The sequence below is a fragment of the Pseudorca crassidens genome, chromosome 15 (assembly GCF_039906515.1).
Source record: "Pseudorca crassidens isolate mPseCra1 chromosome 15, mPseCra1.hap1, whole genome shotgun sequence".
NCBI classification, from domain to species: Eukaryota; Metazoa; Chordata; class Mammalia; order Artiodactyla; family Delphinidae; genus Pseudorca; species Pseudorca crassidens.
The window spans coordinates 70,651,933-70,675,775 of record NC_090310.1 but is presented as its reverse complement, the minus strand read 5'-3'; the positions used below and the strand labels follow the sequence as shown (position 1 = coordinate 70,675,775).

The 23,843-nt window shown below is 41.0% G+C and overlaps 1 protein-coding gene across 15 annotated transcripts in view; it reads left to right on the top strand.

Moving 5' to 3' along the window:
• ZHX3 (zinc fingers and homeoboxes 3) overlaps nt 1-23,843 on the top strand; it is a 145,999-nt gene that overhangs the window by 110,830 nt on the left and 11,326 nt on the right. The window contains exon 1 of one of the 15 annotated variants that reach the window (XR_010935316.1): nt 3,602-3,620. The exons of the other annotated variants lie outside the window; for them this stretch is intronic. The gene's annotated coding sequence lies outside the window, so the exon portion shown is untranslated. Of the gene's footprint in view, nt 1-3,601; nt 3,621-23,843 lie in introns of those variants that run through there. 15 annotated transcript variants of the gene reach the window in all.

Sequence of the window (23,843 nt, the reverse complement as noted above, 5' to 3'; positions counted from 1 at the left end):
TGAAGGGTTGTTCTAGGCCAGAGCAGATGAGGGACTGAATTAAGATAGAAGACACGAGGATGATGCCAGTAGCCATCGTTTATGGTGCACTTGCTAGGTGTCACGCATGGTGTTGCACCCGTTATACTCAGATCTTCATTTTTGTAATAACTCTGAAAGATTGAGACTGTTATTTCCACTTGCAGAGGAGGAATGGAGACAGAGGAGGCACAAGCACCTTGTCCAGGGTACCCAAGCTCACAGGAGGCAGAATCAGGACATAAACCAGGATATAAATGCACGTAGCCACTGGGCTGTGTCTTGGAGGAATGGAGACAGGTTGGATTTGAAACATTCTTCCATGTATAAGATTTGATGGCAGCCGGGTAAGGGGAAGATGGGAGAGGGCTGCATAAAGGATACAGGAGTGATTTGGAGATCAGATCTCGTGCTTGGAAATCTGGATGGATGATGAGACGTGAGATGAAGATCTAGGCAGTAGAACATGGTGACTGAATTTTTTTGTTTTGCTTGTTTTGTTCTGTTTTGAGGGGTGAATGCCAAGATAAGGGGAGGTAGAAACTGTGTCTAGTTTTAAAAAACCTACAAGAACCAATGGCAGTTGGAAGTGATAGATTTGGAGCTTGACAAGTACTTTATGGCTGGCAAGGGCAATTTTGAAGTCACTTGGGTACAGGAGATTGCAAAGCCCTAGGCCGGGGTGAGTTTGCTCCCTTGTGGAGAGCTTGTCGAGGTGTGGGTGTTAACCTCCTTTAGGTCCTGAATGACTTTGAGACTCGCCACCCGGGAGTCAGAAAGAGCCACTTGACTGGTGACCTTAGTCAAGTAGTTTGGGCAGAATAGGAGGGAATGGAGCCTGCAGTGTGCCAAGGACTGACTGAGCAAGGAAATTGAGTAAGTGTGACAGTGGGAGCTGGCTGTGGTGGGGAGGCGTGGGTGAGGGCCAGTTAAGGGGGTGATCTCTGTTCTTATGAGAGTTAAGTCATATTTTAAGTAAAGTCAGATGAACTTTTGTTGTCCAGGATTATCATAGAAATACCACCACCATGTAATATTAAAGCAGCCTTTCGTTTAAAAACAGATAAGCAAATAGATGATGGCAGGCACATCACAGCAGTTCTCTTATACACTATCAAGAAAAGATCTTAGAAACTTTTGATTTAGGTTCCTGAAATCTCATGGCAAGAAAATAAACACGTTTACTCGTTTGCAGCAGAAGTTACACCTCCTCAGACACTCTCCTGAGTGTACCAGAGGTGAGTGTGTGTGTGCGCGCACCCACTACGTTTTGTAGGAAGAGGGCTGAGATGGGAATGGGGAGATGTGTGTACTTTATTCCTGGTTTGACGATGTTTGTGAATAAATAGTTGTGGGAATTTTATATTTTGCACAATCATAGCCCCTCTTATTACTGCTTTATAGACTAGAGGAGGCGTGAGTGCTGAGACCTATTGCTCCTCCTTGCCCCTGGGTGACCTTGGCACCCACGGTTCCTCAAAACAGAGCCACGTGCCCCCAGAAGGCCCCTAATGTGTCTTCCATCTGGCTCTCAACACCTCTGTTCTGTTGCTCTTCAGGACAGTAGTGTGAAAGTGATCCTGAAGAGTTACGAGAAGATGTGGAACTTTATCGATCACGTCCAGTTGGACCCTTTGGTTGGACATCATAAGATTGGAAGTGGGTTTGCATACAAATACCCTGGCTCTGTCACAAGGCTGTTAAACCCAGTGAATGTTATTTAATCTTACCTGTCAAGGGAAACGAATAACTTCCTGATGAGATACTAGCAGCATTCAAAACATTACTCATCGGGAACTCCCTGGCAGTTCAGTGGTTAGGGCTCGGCACTTTCACTGCCGGTGTCCGGGTTCGATCCCTGGTTGGGGAACTAAGATCCCGCATGGTGCAGGGGAGAAAAATTACTCATAAACTGAACATTATTAAAACTGTACCGGACCAACTGAGGTTATGCCACAGCCCTGCACTGTTCCAGGGGCCTGGGCCCTGGCCTCTTGCAGCCCCATCCTGCTTAGACCTGGGGCAGGGCCCTACTCCAGATGAGGGACCTGGAGATTTTGCAACAGAGGGGAGAAGGAGAGGCTTAATAGCTTCCCTCTCTTCTTGACAAAGATATAAATTCAAATTTTGACCTATGGAATTCACTTAAAAATAGAGGAACCTGGAGGACATCAGAAAGGACTAGGGAGTGAGCTTGGGACAGAGATAACTTGGTGACAGGAGCAGAAAAGTGAAGGCAGATATGACCTCTGTGACTATTGCTGCTCCACTGGCATGATTGGTTTGTGGAGAGTTTAAAAAAAAAAAAAAGAGCAATCTCTATCCAAAAGTATCGAAAGCAGCATCTCAGAGATCTGCACACACTTGTTTATATGAAGCAACATTTTCACACTAGCCGAAGCAACCCAAATGTCTGTCAACAGATAAATGGATAAAAACATGGTCTATACATACAATGAAATATTCGGCCTTAAAAAGGGAAGGACATCCTGTCACATATTACAACCTGGGTGAACCTTGAGGCCGTAATGCTAAGTGAAATAAGCCAGGCACAGAAACACAAATACTGCACAGCTCCACACCTCAAGTAGGCAGAGACTCTTAGAAGATAGAACGGTGGCTGCCAGGGGCTTGGGGAAGGGGAAAGGGGACCCATTGCTGTTCCCTGGATATAGACTTTCAGTTTTGCAAGATGAAAAGAGGGCTGGAGATGTGTTGTTCAACAGTGTGGGTCTAGTTAATCCTACTGTACACTTAAAAGTATTAAGCTGGTGTATTTTGTGTTATGTGTTTTTTTTAACACAACTTTTTAAAAAAGCAAACAGGATAAAAGAGCGGATGTACCTTTTGCTATTCCAGTTAATTGTCATCCTCCAGTGGCCAGCCTCTGAGTGGAAGGTGGTAGAATTAGGGCAGCCGCAATTGCTGCAGTCACTGTGATTTACTGAGCGCTTACTGTGAACGAGGCGGCACGCTAAATGCTTATGTGCACTCATCAATTCACTGAATATCATGTCAGCTCTGTGAGTTCGGCGTCATTGTCTCCATCTTACCAGTGAGGAATTGAGTCATTTGCCCAGGAATACACAGTTCACAGTGGCAGGGCTCTGGGACCCAAACCCAGCTCTGTCTGGTTAGAGTTGTTAACCCCGTTCTCAGCTCCCATTTAGTCATCCATTCACTCACTGAAAATCGTTACTGTGTGCCAGGCACTGAGCTGGATGCTGAGTGAGGACACTGGGGGTTTAGGCCCCGACTTTATCGAGCTTACAGCCAACTGTGAGAGACAGTAAGCAGGAAAAGATGTGGATAAGGAGCCAATGACAAATTTTGTAAGTGTTGTGAAAGAGGGTGCTGTGCTAGAAGACTGTTCAGGGCGGAGGTTGGGCTGACTTAGATGTTTGAAGAGGGTTTTCAGAGAAGATCTCGCAAGGGCTGTTATCCCTGGGGAGAGAGGTGTTAGCGGCACGGAGGGGCCCCAGATGCCATCCCCACCCAGGCCCTCTGGAGCCCACAGGAGCCTCATTGGCCACAGAGCTGTGACCCATGTGGCATGGCTATAATGAAGACAAGAAACCGAAACATTCCCTCCAGACGAGAAGGTGGGTATGTGACGGGAGGGGGAATAGGATGAAGGCAGTCAGAAGGGACAGGCTTCCAGTTAGGAGATAAATAAGCACTAGAGATGTCATGTACAACATGATAAATACAGTGAACACTGCTGGATGTTATATAGGAAATCTGTTAAGAGTAAATCCTAAGAGTTCTCATCACAAGGAAAAACATTTTTTTAAATTTCTTTTTCTTTAGTGTATCTGTCTGAGATGATGGATGTTCACTAAACTTATTGTGGTCACCATTTCATGCTGTAGGGAAGTCAACTCATTAGGCTGTACACTTTAAACTTATGAAGTGCTGTATGTCAATTATATCTCAGTAAAACTGGAAGGAAAGAAAAAAAGACGAGAAGGTAGAATTCAAAGGGGAAGAAAGCAGAGAACTAACTGCTCTATCAGAATTGTAAAATGTGTACTCCAGTGGCCTCGTGATGAAAGAATCCCAGTCCCACCAAATTCCAACAGTGTTCCCTTGTCCCACTGGGTCACCTCACCTCTCTGGGCCTCAAATCCCTCATTTGTGTGGGGACAAAAAGAAAATAGAACTTCTCCCTGGATAGATTTCTGATAGTATTAGCAGTGGTGATAGAATGATTAAAACACTGCCTGGTTTAATTCTCTTCTGTTTAGGCTAAATCTTGAATGCTTGTTTGGTTCTAATTGCCACATTTTGAGAGAGACATAGACAAAATAGAGAGTGTTCAAAAAGCAGGTCACTAGAGAGAGAGTGGGTTGAATTCGGGATGCTCACACTGCAGAGGTGAATACTAAAGGATGAAATGACGACCTTCAACTGCGAGAAAGGCTGATGTATAGAGAGAGTTGACTGCTCACATAGTGAAGAGTGTTGACTTGTTCTGTGTCTGTTCAAAACACAAGTCTAAAACCTGGGAATCAGATCCAACTAAGAAAAGAGCTTTTAATAAATTGCTGTAAGTGATAATGAGCTCTCAGACCATGGAGGTACTCAAATGGAGACTGGATAACAGGTTGCTGTAGGAGTTTTTGATTGGGAAAGAGGTTGCTCTGCATGTACTGTCCCATTCCTCCAACTTCGATGCTTAGAAGTCACTTTACAACCATGGCTTTAGGCTGGAGGCAGGCGGAGTATATTTAGCTGCAGGTATTCCATTTAGCTGTAGGTGATGTGCCCTAGCGCACCACTACAGAAGTTAAACACAAGCCCATCTGTGTTGATTAGAAGTTTGAACTATGGAGGAGCTCTGCATGGTGTTGGGCCCCAGTCACATATTCTTCAAGGCCCTCTGCCCAGCCCCAGCAGCCACTCACTGCTTCACTTGTTGCTCTTTGTAACAACTCACATACTTTAGGAAAGGGGCTAACATTTTTCCATGTATATATTTATTCACATTTTAATCTTTTGTTTTGAATATCCTGCACCTTCACATTGTTCGGCATTTGAAACGGTTCACAGGCAAAAGCTTCCCTGTCACCCCGTCCCTCTCCCCAGAGGCAGCCGCTGTTACTAGTTTCTCACGTCCTGGTCTGGAGAGATTTGAAGTGCGTGTATACATAAGCACATGTATGTTTTTTTCTTCTGCACTGTGCTTTTTAAAAGACAACATATATCAGGACATCTTCACACTACTATTTATAAAATAGGTAACTAATAAGAATAATAAGAACCTGCTGAAAAGCACAGGGAACTCTACTCAATACTCTGTAATGGCCTAAATGGGAAGAGAATCTAAAAAAAAAAAAAAAAGAGTGGATTATATATATATATATATATATATATATATATATATATATATATATATATATGTATAACTGATTCACTTTGCTGTGCTCCTGAAACTAACAGAACATTGTAAATCAACTATACCCCCCCCCCAAAAAAGACATCTTGAAGCTTAATCCGTAGCAGTGTAAAAAGTGTGCCCCACTCTTTTTCACGGGTGCATGTTATTCCCCTTCCCCTATTTGTGGGACAGTTAGGTTATTCCCAGCTCTTTGTTACTGCGGGGTTGACAGTGGACCACCTTATACCTACAATACTGCGCTCATGGACAAGCACATCTGTAGGCTACGTTCCTAGAAGCAGACTTGCTGAATCAAAGCGGGTGAGCGTTTGTAATTTTGTTAGCTATTGTTAAACATTCTCGGTAGAGATTTTACCACTTCTCACTCCCACAAGCCGTGTGTGAGAGCGCCTAATTTCCTCACTTCCCTGCCAACTCAGTACATTGTCACATGTTTCAAGCTTTTCCAAAGTAAGTGAAAGAAGGAGAATCAAGAGTGGTTTTAATTAGTATTTCTCGTGCTCTGAGTGCAATGGAGCATCCTTTCTTGTGTGTGAGCTCTTGCTGGGCTTTGTAGTGGGGCCACTGAAGAAAGTCCACGGTGCAGGCTGAGCCTGGGAGGGGAGAGGAGAACAGAGCCCCCAGGGGGGAGAGCCAGAGAGTTCGCTTTAGATGAATGCTCCTGAGAGGCTCAGGCGTGCCCACTGGCCTGCAAGCTATCTAGCCTGTAAAGTCTCTGACCCATGCTGGAAAAGTTCAGTTAAAACAAAACCAATGCAATTCAGAAGGAAAACCATATCCAGAACAAACCATTTCCTATTTTGCTCTCTTGAATTTTTAGTTTTAAATTTAATAAAGTAATTTACTTTTGTACTTGGAACAGCATTTGGGATTCAAGTACATTTCCCTGTAACATGATTAACTTTGAAAGGTGCTGGTTCTGACTAGTTGGCTTTCAAAGTAGCCTCGGTTTGTCCCCAGCTTCCCCCTGTCCCCACCTCCTCACCCTCCAGCCCCCACCCTGCTTCCCATAGTTTCTCTGTGGGTTCGAGCAGGTTTCGGCAGACACCAGAATTTTCACTGGGACGCTGGCCTTACACAGCCTCCCTGCTCATTAGCAGCCTGACCCATTAGTTCTCTGAAATTCTTATGTCCAAACCAGCCCAGTCCAGTTTTCCACCTAGAAAGGGACCTTCCAGTCTCAGTACGCATTTGCTTTGGCTTTTGATAGTAAGCTTCCCAGGTTCAAACCTATCTTGGTTGATGGCAGCACCACCCTTCCGGTTGCTTAGGTCAGAAACCTCAGAGTCATCCTTGATTCCTGTGGATGCGATGTTCACATGCTCCATCCTTAGGAAGTCTTGTCAGCTCTACTTTCAGAATGTGTCCAGAATGCAGACATCTCTCTTTACCTCCATCTCTACTGTCCTGGACCAGGCTGTTGTCATTTCCTGCCTGGACTGCTGCCATACCCTCCTGACAGGTTTCTGCTTCTCCTCTTGCTTTTCCTGTGGCCTGTTCTCAACACGGCCAGCAGATGCGTCCTGTGGGACACAAGTCAGATCACATCAACCCTCTGCTCCAAGCGCCCCCAGGGCACTGTCCATCTCAGAGAAACCCAAGTCGTCACAATGGCCCTGCACAGTCTGCCTCCCCACCTCTTTGACCCTGTCTTCTCCTGCTCTCTCTTGACTACTCCCACTCAGCTGTACTGGCCTCCTTGCTGTTCTTTGAACAAACCAGACACATTCCCACCTCAAGGTCCTTGCACCAGCTTGTGCCTGTGCCTGGGACACTCTTCAACTCCAGATGGCTCACTTCCTCACCTCTGAGTCCCTGCTCCAATGTCATGTTCTCAGCAGAGCCATTCTAGCCACCATAATTAACATTGCCACCTCATCCCCTCCCCACCTACCACATTCCTTGTCCCCCTTCCCTGCTTCATTTTTCTCCATTGTACTTACTCCTCTTTAACACACAGTTTCACTTATCTATTTGGTTTATTGTCTGTTCCCTAAACTAGAATGTAAACTCCAGGACGGCAGAGAATTTTATATCTCTTTTTTGCCTTACCCATATTCTAGCATCTAGGACAGTGCCTGGCATGGGGTAGGTGCTTAGTAAACATTTGTTAAATGAATTAACTTTCTTTCTTTTCTCTATCAAACTTGTTCTTCACAGTCTGCCAAACCTAAAGGGAAACAATCAAGTGTTGTATTTTGGTATTGGTATTGGGGGTGAATTAAATCCAAGAGCAATGCTTATATTTTTCTGGGGAATTTCACAGTGTAAATAATCTGGCATCATTGGGTAACAACTTTTTTTTTTTTTTTTTTTTTGCGGTACGTGGGCCTCTCACTGTTGTGGCCTCTCCCGTTGCGGAGCACAGGCTCCGGACGCGCAGGCTCAGCGGCCATGGCTCACGGGCCCAGCCGCTCCGCGGCATGTGGGATCTTCCCGGACCGGGGCACGAACCCGTGTCCCCTGCATCGGCAGGTGGACTCCCAACCACTGCGCCACCAGGGAAGCCCTGGGTAGCAACTTTTATGGAAAGATTAAGTATGATGCATGAAACTCCATTAAGAAAAGTGATAAATACTTTCAGACTCCATCTGGAGAATTCGATTTGGATTCAGGTGCCACTCTTAAGAGGGCTCTAGACAAATAGCACATTCAGAGAAGAGCAATTGAGATGACGCCAGACATTCCAACCCATGACCCCAAGTGCAGGAATGAGAATGACTGGCTTGGGGGGTAAAAGACTCTTTGGGAACATGATTCCTTTTTTCAAATGTTGAAAAAGGTGTCATGTGGAAGATTTATAGGTCTTCGGATCTTCTCTGTAGACCTGTTGTCATCTCCTACTCCCCTCTACCCCATCAGAAGCAGACCCAGCTTTGGTGGAACCTGAACATTAGGAGGGAGGGTCTCCTGGGGGGGAGGGGAAGTGTCTAGAATATAAGCATAAATTTATAAAAATATAGATACATTCCTTGGAAAGTGCCCATCAAGTGAGGGTCCCTGAAGCTTCAGCGTCTTTAGCTTCATGGGAAATACACCACATTCAGACTCATATGCCAGCAAAACCGAACTCCTTGGTAGCTCTCCAACCATGTCCCCTCTTTCCTCCGTGGTTTTGCATAAAGAGTTCCTCTGTCTAGAGCACCTTTTTCTTAACATGTCTGCTTGTCAGTATCTACTCATCCTCCAATGTCTATTTCAAAGGCTGCCCCTTCTGTGAAGCCTTACCCAACTCCGGAAGACTTAGGTGGTGGTAAATCTTTTCCTACACCCTCACTGTATCTTGCAATGCCTCCACTGCAACACTCGGCTTGTCATTCGATTTTTGTTGATTTATTTGTCTGGCTTCCCTTGTACTGTGTATCTGTCAGGATGGGTTGGATTATGCTGTAGTAACAAGCAACTCCAAAAACTGCAGTGGCTTAAAACAACAAAGGTTATTTCTTGCTCACGTTATGTGTACATTGCAGGTCAGCTTTTGTTTTCCCTAACCCAGGCTAACGGTAACCATGATCTGAAACATTGCCAGTGCCAGGCCAGAGAGTAAACAGTGAAGCAAAGCGTGTACTTTCTCTTAATGCTTTTCCCTAGAGATGACACATTTGCTTACATTTCACTGTTTACACCCAACTGCAGGTGGTCAGGGAAATCCACTGTGTGCAGAAGGAAAGTAAGCCCCAGATTACAGATGAATAGCCTAATAACTACAATAAGTGATAAGCTTCTTCAGTACAGGGGTGGCATCTTTTAAAAAATCCTTGCATACCCAGGTGCCTAGCACATAGTAAGTCCTCAACTATTTTTGAGTGAAAAATTAAATTTAGTGAGTAAAACACACAGGAAGGTAATTTTGGGGGTGCTGACTAGGAGCCATTTCCAACGTCTTTTCAAGCCCAGTAGGTGCTGACCTCCCGTCTCTGGAGGTAGTCAAGCATAGGCCAGCCTAACCACCTGGAGGGACTGCGTGGTTAGCCACCTAACCACAGTAGTGATACTTTCAAGATGATTCATGCAAAGAAGAGCGATTGAAATATGTGGTCTCTAAAGTCCCTTTAATTCTGAGGCCACTGTATTTTTTATCATCATCGCCTCTCTGAGCTTGAGAAAGAGTGAATTACTGTTCACTGTAGAGGTGATAACATCTGACGGGAGCAGGTGATTTCTGTTGGTGACTTGCCAGAAACAAGAATTGTTTGAGGGGGACAAATAAGTAGAGAGCTCTGGCCCTGAGCCCTCCGCTGGATGGTGATTACTAAATGCAGGAAGTATTGTGACCCGTAAGTATCCAGAGAGCAAAATGAGGCCAGCTCTGGGCTTGACGTGGCTTTGACACTGGAGGCCTTGGGCTCAGAGACAGACTTCAGTTCTTTGTAACTCCTTTCTTTGTTTCAGCAGAAATCTGACAATCCAGCCAGCAGATCTGCTGGGCTGCCAAGGTCCTGCCCATATACATTCCTGAGGATGGATGGTCTCCCTTGTATTCTTTTTGTTGTAGGTTCCTGCTGACTAACCTCAGTCTAATCACTTAGCCCCACTGTAACAGAGTTCTCTAGTCATGAGAGTAAGTAATCCCTCCCCTCTTCTGTCAGTCTAAAAATGTTATACATATTAAGGATCATGATAGCCCTGTCAAGTCATTTTAATCTTTAAAAATAACAACACTGGACAAACTCAGCTTGGAAAAATCTTTGAGCCCACTGTAAGAAGGCCCAAAATTATGCAATTAATAATGTAACTAATGTAAAAAATAATTATAGGTAGTGGGTTTATTATTCAGTTGGTATTCAGAGTGGATGTGGCCTAAAAAAGAACATAGCAGTTGAAACATCAGGCTCACATGCAAATCTGCGTGTGACTTCGGTCCTGTCACCTCCCCTTTCTTGCTCAATAGCTCCTCGGTGCTCTGGGCACAGGGGCAATAATAACCAACTCCGGAGGCTACTGGGATGAATTGAGAGAGATGAAAGCGCTTTGCAGGCTATGAAGCACTTTGAGAGAGAGAATTGAAGTAAATCCAGTTTCCTGGTTGGCATGGAAATAAATTTCTCAGACTTTCTAGCATAGCGGTGGCGCCATTAGTGCAAATTGATCCACTTTTGTGTGGTATTATCTTATACTTCAGAAGTCTCTGGAGATGGAACCCATTGATTTAATTCAGAGTTTATGGCAGTGGTTCACAGTACTGCTACTGGGATCACTTGATTCATGCCAAACAGCGACTCTAAAAGGTATTTATACGTTCTGTCACTTACAGCCCGGACTGAATTCACACAAGAACCTTCTGGGTGTTCTGTTTCACTTTTCTTGCACATCTGGCCCCCATACAACTTTTTGACACTTCCAGTGTGTAGGGTTCACTAAATTTTTCAGCTATTATGTGTGACTTCACACCGATATGTAATTTTTAGGATGTTTGTAACTCGGGCTATTTTCAAGGGTTAAAACTGCACTTCCAAGGATTCTGCCTAATCAAACTGTGCCCGTAAGGATTTCAGGATGGCAAGGGTTCAACAAAATGGTCAAATCCACTGATGACTTGAAAATGATACTTGAAAAGAGTGAGTGGTCCGATTCCCTCCGCCTCTCTGGTACAGGGAAATCCATGGCAGTTATCATTTATTGTTCCAGTTGAATGACTTCAGCAAGGCAAGTTTGCAAAGTAAATGATAAGATAGTGGCACAAAATAGGGCTCCATTTTGACAAGGCCTTGGGGTATCAGGATGCCGCCCCCATTCCCCCTCTTGTACCTCTTGTGCACAGAATGGTTCACATCACAGTGAAACCTCCCAGCTGTAAATGAGCAATTCACAGCCATTCTGTATGCTGGCTACCCTATTTGCAGGGTGTACTGCTCACTGGCACTAATCATTCTATTTATTTTAATCCTTACTGCTATTTTAAAAATTAAAAGCAACACGTGATTGTAACAAATTCAAACACTATAGAAGGCATAAAGTTAAAAAAAAAAAAAGTAAATGCTCTTCTCCTTCCTGATAAAGTCATTATTGTTTAATGGATCAGTATTTATCCTTTGTTCTTCTAAATTCTGTTCATATTCAAACAAATACAAGTCTAGATAGATTGTTCACTATACGATGAAATCATGTATTTTATTATGCAGTATATTTACATATTTTATTGTTTAAATATGTCTTGGAGATATGTTTACATCAGTACACATAGGTCTTAATCCTTTTCAGTGGCTGCATTTCATTTCCTAGTACATATGTTCTGTTTTTTGTTTTATCACTACTTTACTAATGGACATTTTTAATGCTAGGAAATGATGCAGTGAATGACCTTACTGATATCGTTGTGATCATGTGCCTGTATTTTAGTACTTCATCTGACTATGTGGGTTGTTAGGAGTGAAACGGCTAGATAAAAGGATATGCCTTTTAAAGTTTTGATGGCTGTTACTAGATTGACCGTAATAAAAATTTCACCAATTTATGCTCTCACCAATGGTGCACGAATACTGTATGGTCTGTCTTTCCAATTTTTGCCAATCTGTGAAGAATGGGGGGAAAAAAACCTCATCTTTTATTTAATTTCAATTTCCCTGATTACTAGTGAGGTTGAGCATCTTTCCTAGTTTATAGCTTGTGTATTTTGCTTGTTCATTTTCTTTGCAGCTTTTTCTATATTTTTGTCTTACACATTGTAAATATTAATTATTTATAATGTGCTTTATAAAATTTATCCCAGTATGTCACTTGTGTTTAACCCTTATTAATGGCTTCCTTTACTATTCAAAAGTTTTTAATATTTATGTAGTCAAATCAATCAACCTTTTCTTTTGTGGTTTCTAGGTTTTGAGTCTTGCATAGGAAGAACTTTAAAATGTTCAGCACAACTATAAACTTCTCTTTTTTTTTTCCTACTATGTTTGTAATTTTGCTTGTTATATTTCTCTGTTAAATTCGCTTGAAAAATATTGTTCTTTATAATGTGTTGAACTCAGTTGTCCTAATGCTTATTTGCCTCTCTTTCCCAACTGATTTAAAAATAGCACTGCTTTCATAGCCTGAAAATCCCATGTATTCAAAGTGTATGTAAATGATCCATTCATCCACTTATCAATTCTTATGCTGATCGTACATTATTTTAATCATTCTAGCCTTAAAATATGTTTTGATGTAAAGTAAGTTCCTCTAAATAGTTCTGTCTCAAAACTTTTAAAGCTATTTTGTACTTTTTTCCTTCCAGAGGAATTTCAGATTCAGCTTGTCAAATTCCATCAAAAATCATGATGCATTTCTCCCAACATACTTTAAATAAAAAGTTTCAAACATACAGAAAAACTGAAAGAATTTTATAATGACCATGCGTATACTCACCACCTAGATTTTACCGTTAACATTTTACAGTACTTGCTTTACCTGATGGAATTTGGATTGTGATTATAATTCTTCTGAATTTAGAGATTAATCTAGAGAGAATTGACATCTATATAAATCCAAATCTTTATCTCTAGGAATATGCTATGGCTCTCTATATATTTAAGTCTTTTTTGTTCTTATTAAAGTTTTATAGTTATTGTCATATAGATTTTATACATATCTTATCAGGTTTATTTAAAATTTTTTTAAAATTGAGTATAGTTGATTTATAATACTATATTAGTTTCAGGTATACAACGTAGTGATTCAGTATTTTTATAGATTATACTCCTTTTAAAGTTATTGCAAAATAATGGCTATATTTCCCTGTGCTGTACAATATATCCTTGTTGTTTATTTTATACAGAGTAGTTTGTGTCTGTTAATCCCATACCTCTATCTTACCTACCCCCTTCCGTCTCCCTACTGGTAACCACTAGTTTGTTCTCTATATCTGTAAGTCTGTTTCTGTTTTGTTATATACAGTTGATTGTTTTACCCTTGAGATTCTACATATAAGTGACAACATAGAGTGTTTGTCGTTCTCTGTCTGACTTATTTCACTAAGCATAATGTTGTCTAGTTCTATCCATGTTGTTGCAAATGGCAGAATTTCATTCTTTTTTATGGCTGAGTAATATTCTGTCAAATATGTATGTGTGTGTGTGTATACACACACACACATATATATGTATATATATGCACATACACACACACATACACACACTACATCTTCTTTATTCATTCATCTGTTCATGGACACTTAGGTAGCTTCCATATCTTGGCTATTATAAATAGTGCTGCTGTGAACATTGCGGTGATGTATCTTTTCAAATTTGAGTTTTCATCTTTTCCAGATATATGCCCAGGAGTGAGATTGCTGGATCATATGGTAGTTCTATTTTTAGTTTTTTGAGGAACCGCCATACTGTTTTCCATAGTGACTGCACCAATTTACATTCTCACCAACAGTGAACAAGGGTCCCTTTTCTCCACATTCTCACCAGCATTTGTTATTTGTAGACTTTTGGATGATAGCCATTTTGACAGGTGTGAGGTGATATAAGGTTTATTCTGAGGTCTTTTCCACATTTGCTTGTTAATGTGAATGGGCTCACTCTCTCCCCACCTCCATTTCCTTCTCTAATTGATTACTTTTGGCATATGGGAAACTTAATGATATGTGTGTGTTGCAGATATATCTCATCATCCTGTCAGTTTTCTTATTAGTCATAATAAATTTTCAGGGGGTTTTCTTACTAGACAGTCCCCTCATATGCAAGTAACACTGCTTTGTCTCAACAGTTTTTACCATCTAGCATCCTATTACTGTGTCAAATGATAATAGCGGGAATCCTTATCTTGTTCCTGACTTGAATGTTTCACTATTAGGTATAATGTTTGCTGTGGTTTCTGGGAGAAATCCTTCATCTAAGGACATTTCCTTCTTTTTTCCTTTATTTCCTTCATTTGCTAAATCTTTTCAAGAATGGTCGTTTAGATGAATAACACTAAAGAACAATTGCACCTAATGGACATATATAGAACACTTCACCCAGCAACAGCAGAATATGCACCCTCTCACGTGCACAGAGAACATTTTCTAGGATAGATCACATGTTAGGACACAAAACAAGTCTTAAGATATTTAAGAAGATTGAAATTGTATCAAGTATCTTTTTCAACCATAGTGAAATGAAACTAGGAACCAATAGCAGAAGGAAAACTGAAAAATTCACAAATATGAGGAAATTAAACAACACATTCTTGAACAACCAGTGGGTCAAGGATGAAATCACAAGGGAAGTTAGAGAATACCTTGAAACAAATGAAAACAAAAACACAACATTCCAAAACTTAGGTATGCAGCAAAAGCAATACAAAGAGGGACATTTATAGTGGTAAATACTTTCATTAAAAAAAGAAGAAAGATCTCAAATCAACTAACTTTATACCTCAGGGAACTAGAAAAAGAAGAACAAACTAAACCCAAAGCTGGCAGAAGGAAGGAACTAATAAAGATTAGAGGGAAAATAGAGAATAAAAAACAGTAGAAATATTCAAAACAGAGTTGAGTTTTTTTTTTTTAAGGACAAAATTCACAAATGCTTAGCCAGACTAAGAAAAAAAGAGAGAAGACCCAATAACAAAAATCAGAAATGAAAGAGGAGACAGTACAACTGATGCCACAAAAATAAAAAAGATCATAAGAGACTATTATGTGCCAACAAATTGGATAACCTAGAAGAAATGGATAAATTCTGCAATACATACAACCTACCAAGACTGAATCATGAAGAAATAAAAAATCTGGCCAGACTTATAACTAATAAGGAGATTAAATCAGTAATCAAAAACCTTTTAAGAAAGAAAAGCCAAATGGCTTCACTGGAGATTTCTACCAAACATGTAAAAAGTTTGAATTCACCTGTACCTCAATAATAAATGAATGAATGGGACTTCCCTGGTGGCACAGTGGTTAAGAATCTGCCTGCCAATGCAGGGGACACGGGTTCAAGCCCTGGTCCGGGAAGATCCCACATGCTGCGGAGCAACTAAGCCCATGCACCACAACTGCTGAGCCTGCGCTCTAGAGCCTGCAAGCCACAACTACTGAATCCCGTACGCCACAACTACTGAAGCCTGCATGCTCAGAGCCCATGCTCCACAACAAGAGAAGACACTGCAATGAGAAGCCCACGCATCGCAACAAAGAAGAGTCCCCACTTGCCGCAACTAGAGAAAGCCCATGCATGGCAACAAAGACCCAACACAGCCAAAAAAATAAAAAAATAAACAAATGAAATAAATTTATTAAAAAAATAAATGAATGAATTTTAACACCAAACCTTCTCAAACTCTTCCAGAAATTGAAGAGGAGGGAACACTTCCAAACTCATGAGGTCAGCATTACCTGATACCAAAACCAGACAAAGATACTACAAGAAAAGAAGACTGCAGACCAATATTCCTGATGAATGTTGATATAAAAATGCTCAACAAAATACTAGCAAATTGAATTCAACAGCATATTAAAAGGATTATATACTATGACCAAGTGGGTTTATTCCCGGAATGCAAGGATTTGTGAAAATCAATCAATGTAATATACAACATTAACAGAACTAAGGACAAGAACCATGTGATCATCTCAATTGATGAAGAAAAAGCACTTGATAAAATTTAACATCCTTTATGATAAAAACCTTAAACAAACTAGGAATAGAAGGTAATTACCTCAGCATAATAAAGGCCATATATGAAAAGCCCACAGTTAACATTATTCTTAATGGTGAAGAACTGAAAGCTTTTCATCTAGGATTAGGAAGAAGGCAAGGATGCCCACTCTTACCACCTCTTTTAAACTACTGGAAGTCTTAGCAGAGGCATCTGACTTGGAAAGGAAAAAGTAAAATTGTCTCTGTACACAGGTGACATGATCATATAGGTAGGAAACCCTAAAGATTCCACCAAAATAACTGTTAGAACAAAGGAATTCAACAAAGTTACAGGACACAAAATCAACACACAACAAAATCAGCTTCTATATACTAACAGGGAAAAATCCAAAAAGGAAATTAGGAAAATAATCTCATTTACAATAGTGTCAGAAAGAATAAAATACTTAAGCTTAATCAAGGAGTCAAAAGACTTGTACATTAAAAACTACAGAACAATTCCAAAAGAAATTAAAGAGGATGCAAGTAAATAGACATCTCATGTTCATGGATTGAAAAACTTAATATTGTTAAAATGTCCATACTACCCAAAGTAATCTACAGGTTCAGTGCTATCCCTATCGGTATCCCATTGACATTTGCTTGCAGAAATGGAAAAAAAATTCTAAAATTCATATGGAATCTCAAAGGACCCTGAATAGCCAAAACAATCTTGTGAAAGAAAAACAAAGCTAGAGGCCTCACACATCCTGATTTCAAAATATATTACAAAGCTACAGTGATAAAAACAGTATGGTACTGGCATAAAGACAGGCACAGACCAATGGAACAGAATACAGAGCCCAGAAATAAAACTCTCTCACATATGACCAAATGATCTTCAGCAAGGATGCCAAGGCTACACAGTGGAGAAAGGATAGTCTCTTCAACAAATGTTCAACAAATGGTGATGTGGGAAAACTGGACATCCACATGAAAAAGAATAAAGTTGGACCGTTACTTTACATCATATATAAAAATTAAGTCAAAAATAAAGACCTGAAACTGTAAAACTCCTGGAAGGAAACATAGGGGGAAAGCTTCATGATATTGGTTTGGCAGTGATTTCTTGGCTGTGACACAAAAAGCACATGCAACAAAAGCAAAAATAGACAAATGGGACTATATTAACCTTAAAAACTTCTGTGCATTAAAGGAAACAGTGAACAGAAAGAAAAGGCAACCTATAGAATGAGAGAAATATTTGCAAATCATATATCTGATAATGGGTTAATATCTGGAATACATAAAGAACTCTTACAACACAAAAACAGAAAACAACCTGATTAAAAATGGGCAAAGGACTTGGATAGACATTTCTCCAAAGAAGCTATACAAAAGGCCAACAAGCATATGAAGAGATGCTCAACGTCACTAATCATTAGCGAAATGCAGATCAAACCAAATCGGATATCACCTCATGCCTGTTAGGATGGCCACTATCTACCCCATGCCCCCCCCCAAAAAAAAAACCCCACACACAAAAATAATAAGTGTTGGTGAGGGTGTGGAAAAGTTGGAACCCTTGTCACTGCTGGGAATGTAAAATGGTGTAGATGCTATGGAAAACATTATGAAGGTTCCTTAGTAAATCCATGTGTCCAGCAAACCTACTTCAGGGTTTATATCCAGAAGAATTGAAAGCAGGATATTTGTACACCCATGTTCATAGCATTATTTACAATAGCCAAGATATGGAAGCAACTTAAATGTCCATCACCAGATGAATGGATAAAGAAAATGTGGAGAATACACACACACACACACACACACACACACATATATGTATACACATATATATATATATATACACGCACAATGTATATATACGTATGTATATGTATACACACACAATGGAATATTATTCAGCCCTTCAAAGGAAGGGAATCCTGTCACATGATACCACATGGGTGAACCTTGAGGACATAGTGAAATAAGCCAGTCACAGAAACACAAGTTCTGCATGGATCCACTTACACGAGGCGTCTAAAGTTGTCAAACTTGTAGAGGCAGAAAGTAGAATGGTGGTTTTCAGGGGCTGGGGAAGGGGAAAGGGGACCCATTTTTGTTCAGTGAGTATAGTGTTGCAGTTCTGCAAGATAAAAAGAGGTCTGGAAATCCGACATACAACAGTGTGGGTGTAGTTAACACTACTGTACACTTAAAAGTAGTTAAGATGGTAAATTTTAAGTTACGTGTTTTTTACCACAAGAAAAAACGTGAGTGTAATCCTATTAAGTGCTGTTTTGGTTTCTCTCCTTTAATTTATTAATGATGTTAATGATTTTTAGAGATTTCCTAGTTTTAAAACATCCTTGCGATGTTGGTATAAACCACAGCTTCCTCTGATAGATGATGAAGAGCCAATTTCCTTAATATATAGAGAACTCTTAAAATCCATAGAAAAATGGACAAAAAATAATTTATCACAAAATGTCAGTAACACGTGAAAAGCTTCTCAGCCATGCCGGTAAAGAAATGCAAGTTGAAACAGTAGTGACCAGTTTTTCATGTACGTATTAGCAAAGACTAGAAGTAGTGATGACATGCAGTGACACTTAGATCACCTCATTCTCTGGTGATGGGGGTGAAAGTCAGTACCACCTATTTAGAGGGCAGTTTTGTAGTTTACCGACAGCATTTTAAATGCCACAGCAATTGTACTTATCAGAAATTCAGAATTTCAGATATTTTCAAATGTGCAAAAGTATTCGCAGCGATAACCAGTGAAACATTTTTGTAAGAGTTTCAAAAATTGGCGAAATGCAAATGTCTGTTAAGAGCTAGGCTGGTTAAGTAAATTATGATGCATGCATAAATTGGAACATTGTTTAAAAGAGTGAGATAAACTGTAGGTTCTGACCGGGAGAGATGTTGGAACTACATTGTTGTGGGAAGAAAAAAAGAGGATCAGAACGGAATGTGAAAATACAACTCCTTTTTTGGTTTTTTAAAAAATTGGTTGTAGTAACTTATGTCTAGAAAACATATCTGAAATAATGGGCCCTAGATTGTTAACAGTCGCTATCTCTGGGGAGAATAGGAAGGATTTTCACTTTTCTTCATTATTTCTGAGAGAAACTCTACATAGAGCATCATTTGAAATAGAAAAGAAAAAAGATACATTTCAATGTAAATCTGTATTGCTAACAATTACAAAGAAAAGGGAATGCTACCTGCAAATTTTTATTTTGGAATGAGTTGAGGTTTCCTTGTGACCCGTTATACCACATGATCCACTTTTTTTTTTTTTTCTTTCTGTGGTACGCGGGCCTCTCACTGCTGCAGCCTCTCCCGTCGCGGAGCACAGGCTCCGGACGCGCAGGCCCAGCGGCCACAGCCCACGGACGGGCCCAGCCGCTCTGCGGCATGCGGGATCCTCCCGGACCGGGGCACGAACCCGTGTCCCCCGCATCGGCAGGCAGACCCCCAACCACTGCACCACCAGGGAAGCCCCACACGTGACCCACTTTTAAATATGTCTCATGAATGTTCTTAAAAGAATATGAAGTTGATTACTGTGGAATATTCAAGACTACCCAAATCTGTCAAATCATCCTCGTTACAGAAGTCTCATTCTTCACATCCTTTCTTGTTGTCTACTTGAGCTTTCAAAACCACGAGTAGTGTATTGAAATCTCTGATTATGTTTCTATAACTCTGTCAGCTTCTCCCATTATTCCTGTTTCTGTCAATAAATTGTGGGTTGCATGTCCAGGAGGGCCGAGGCCCGGCCACCATAACATTTGGAAAGCGTCTATTGACAGTCACCTTCTAAACATTTGAAATCTTTTGTTGAACTCTTACTGTCCTTTCAGTTCCTTCCTGAGAATTAAAACAACAACAGAAAGTTTCTGACTTATCTATAATTTAAAGCTAAACACTTTAAGAGTGTGATCTACAAACTCATTTCCAGCCCCCATATGTGTGATACTTTGCAGTGTTGAAGTACAGTGACAATTAGCTGCAGCTTTGTTAATTTAGGGAATTGAGCAATTCCCAGGTTCCAAAGACAGATTCTGGGGGGAAAGCTATGTACTTTCAGTCTTATTTCCTCATTAAAAAAGCAATCCATTTATAAGACAGAAGCTTTCGAGAAAGGGTGTAGAAAGGATTGTACAAAGAATGAAGAACCTGCAGTTGTCGTCTGGTCCTTTGCTGCGAGTCTCTGGCAGCACAGAGCCTCACATTCATACAGCTCACCTCACACGGGGCTCGACTCGGCAAACTGTTTCCTCACAGTAATTGCTGCCTTGCTTGTCAGGCGTGGTCCATGAGTGCCTTCTGGAGGAGTGGTTTCTAGATAATTAGAGCTTTCCCCTTTAAGCACCGCTTTTATTGGATACCCTTTAAAAAATGTGTGACAAATAGACCAACCCCAGCTTACCTATATGGGTCATGTTGCTGGAAGTAGCCGCGTGGCAGTAGCCAGGTGGTGAGTACGTGGGTATTCACTGAACAATTCTTTCAACTTTGCTGAATGTTTGAAATCTTTCCTAATAAACACCGGGGGTAAATACAGCTCAGGAAAGTCATGCAGGCCTTCTTCCAGCAGTGTTGTGGTTGCTCGGAGAGCTCAGTGCGTGGAGCGGTTGAGGGCAGGCTCCGCCGTAACCAGCTTACCAGCCTCTGCTGCCTCCTAGCTGTGCGCCCTTCAGGTGGTTACTACACTTCTCTGAGCCTTGTTTTTCTTGTCTGTACAACGGGAGTGACAGTAGTTCCTCCTCTGGGGTTTGCTGTGAGAGTAAAATGAGAGGATGTGGCTAAAAGCACTCCCTATGGTATTGGTATTAAACACTCAGTGACCTGTGGCAGTGGCTGCCCCTCCTCCCCCCTCCCCCACTGCTGTTATTCAATCATCTTCATCATGGATGACTGACTCCCTCAGAGAGTGGTAGGCAGTGGTGCTCCCCTCCATCATTGATTTGAAAGACAATTTGGGGCTACCCTGAGACTCAGTTGTGAATGACATTGGGACCATTTCCCCAAATCAAATGCATCTTCATGTTGTCCCCCTCTCAGCCTTAGTAAATAAAATACGAGGGACATAATGTAACTCTTCCTCGGTGGAGCCCAGTCCCCATAGCAAATGTCAGTTAGGCCTGAGTGTCAGGTGCTGTGTACCTTGGGCCTGCACTTCCCTGCTCCTCAGCTCCGCTGCTCCCTGGCCTCCTGGTGAGCATGCTTGCTTCCTTAGCTGCCAGGTCTGCGGTTCTGTTCCCTCTCTGGCCTCAAACCTGACGTTCACAGCCACTGCCTTTCACCTTTCCCCAGGGCAGAAGTCAGGAAGAGGAAGGCAAATCAGGAAGTCATAAATCAATGGCATCACCTGTAACCTTAGAAGTGAGAATGATGACCTTCTTCTACAGAACTGAGTGCTGTAACTTTCTGTCCTCCACCTTTCTTGGGTTTTTGAGGTCCTTTCAGTGGTTTTTAGTATATTCACAGTTTTATGCAACCATCACCACTACCTAATTTTAGAACATTTGCATCACCCCCAAAAGAAACCTCATCCCCATTAGTGGTCAGTCCCCATTCTCCCCTCCCCTCAGCCCTTGGCAAACACTAATCTATTTTCTGTCGCTGTGGATGTACCTATTCTGGGTGTTTCATACAAATGCAGTCACGTGATATGTAGCATTTTGTGTCTGCCTTCATGATGTTTCTGTCCGTGCTGTAGCATGTGTCAGTACTTCATGCCTTTCTATGGCTGAACAGTAGTCTGTCATAGGGACATACCGTATTGTGTTTATTCATTCACCCATTGATGGCCGTTGAGGTTGCTTCTACTATTTGGCTATTATCATGAGGATGCTCTGAATATTTGTGTGGACATATTTTCACTTCTATTTGGTATATACCTAGGAGTGGAATTACTGGGTCTTATGGTAAGTGTATATATAACTTTCTGAGGAACTGCCAAACTGGTTTCTGAAGTGCAGCAGTGGCTGCACCGTTTCACCTTCCCACCAGCAACGTAGGAGGGCTCTAGATTCCCCCACTTCCTCACGTGTAGTATTATCTGTCACTGTGATTATAGCCATCCTGGTGGGTGTGAATTGGTATCCCATTGTGGTTTAATTTGTATTTCCCTAATGACTAATGATGTTGAGCACTTATTTTAATATGCTTATTGGTCATTTGTATGTCTTCTTTGGAGAAATGTCTATTTAAGTCCTTTACCTATTTTTAAATTGGGTTTTTGTCTTTTTATTATTCAGTTATGAGCGCCTTACCAGATATGTGATTTTCACATATTGTCTCCTGTTCTGTGGCTTGTCTTTTTCACTTTCTTGATGATGGCCTTTAAAGCGCAGAAGTTTTTTAATTTTGATGAAGTCTGACTTATCTGTTTTTTCTTACGGCACTTGCACATTCAGATATTCTGTTTGATGTCTTCAGTGTCTTATCGGAAAATCTGATTGGCTTACTGGAAACGAAACTGTATTACTCTTAGTTTTCCTGATTTGGAATCTAATCAGGTGGTAAAGCACCTGATTTAAAATGTTTGCCGGTAATATATAGATAGAAGAGCTTAGAAATGTTGATACTTGTTGAGCTGGTAAATTACCCGTTTCTGTGCGCTCAGCCTCAGGAAATAATATGATAGAAGAAATACATCCTCTATGCCCAGAGGTCATTTCACTGTCACCTATGAGAGTGGTGCGCGGAAAGCCAGTTCACAGCAGAGGAGGTTAAGTCCGTCGTGGTACATGACTAGGCAGCTGTTGCATATTGTAATTACGAAGCTGACTTAACGACACTGTTGATGATGAAATGTTTAGTGGAAAAAACCAAAACACAAGTGTGTGCCCATTAATGATTAAAAATGTGTATAAAATATCTGGACTAGATGGAAGATTATAGGTGGCTTTCTTAAATTTCATTTTCTGTTGATATATTTTTTTTACTATTAAAAATTAAGTTAAAAAAACATGCCTGACATTTCACATCAGTGGGGGAAATGGTGACAGGTGGGTACACTGGATATCTGTTTATCCTTATCTCACACCAACTATTTTTTTAAGAGTAAGTATTTTTTATCATCATGATCACCAGGACTAGTCTTAAAATCAGAAAAGATAGTTTGCTGTGTTTATTTACTAAGAATTTGAATAGAGGTATTTAATTTTCTTACATTTTTATATCAAATCCAAACACTGATGATAACATGATTCTGGTATTAGAATTACTATTATTTTAGTCATTATCAGCATTGCAATTTGCTAAAAAAAAGGTAATGATGATTGTGGTGGTATGTTAATAGTAGAGATCACAGAAATACTTTTCTCCTGGCATCTCATGAAAGAATTAGTAGTAGTAGTATTTAACATGTAAATAAATCAATCATCCCAGCTTTTGAAATAAATTTGAAATGGAACAAAGATTTAAGGTTTGTTTTTTTTTTTTTTTTTAAGGACTAATAAAGGCACTGAAAAAAATAAAAAGTAAGCCCACTACAAGGTCACGGGTAGCGTGCACACCTAAGGTGAGGCTTCTTGTGGGGTTGCTGCCCCAAGATGTACAGTTCATGGGCCACAAACCGCGTCTGCGGATCCCCTGACCTTCTGACCTCGGGCTTCACCTGAGCAACAGGGGGCTGGGGTGACAGGGTAGCAGGTAGGGACAGCCCGCAGAGCCCCGCTCCTGTGGCATCAGTGCCCCTCCCTGGTGCACGCACTGCAGTGGGCTTGGCCTCTGGGCCTGGAGCGGGCATCCTGCTCTCACACGTGGGAAGGCTATGAAAAGAAAACCCTTGTGGGCCCAAACATTTAAACAAGAATTACACTAGGATCTTTTGTTCTCGCTATGACATGGTCAGA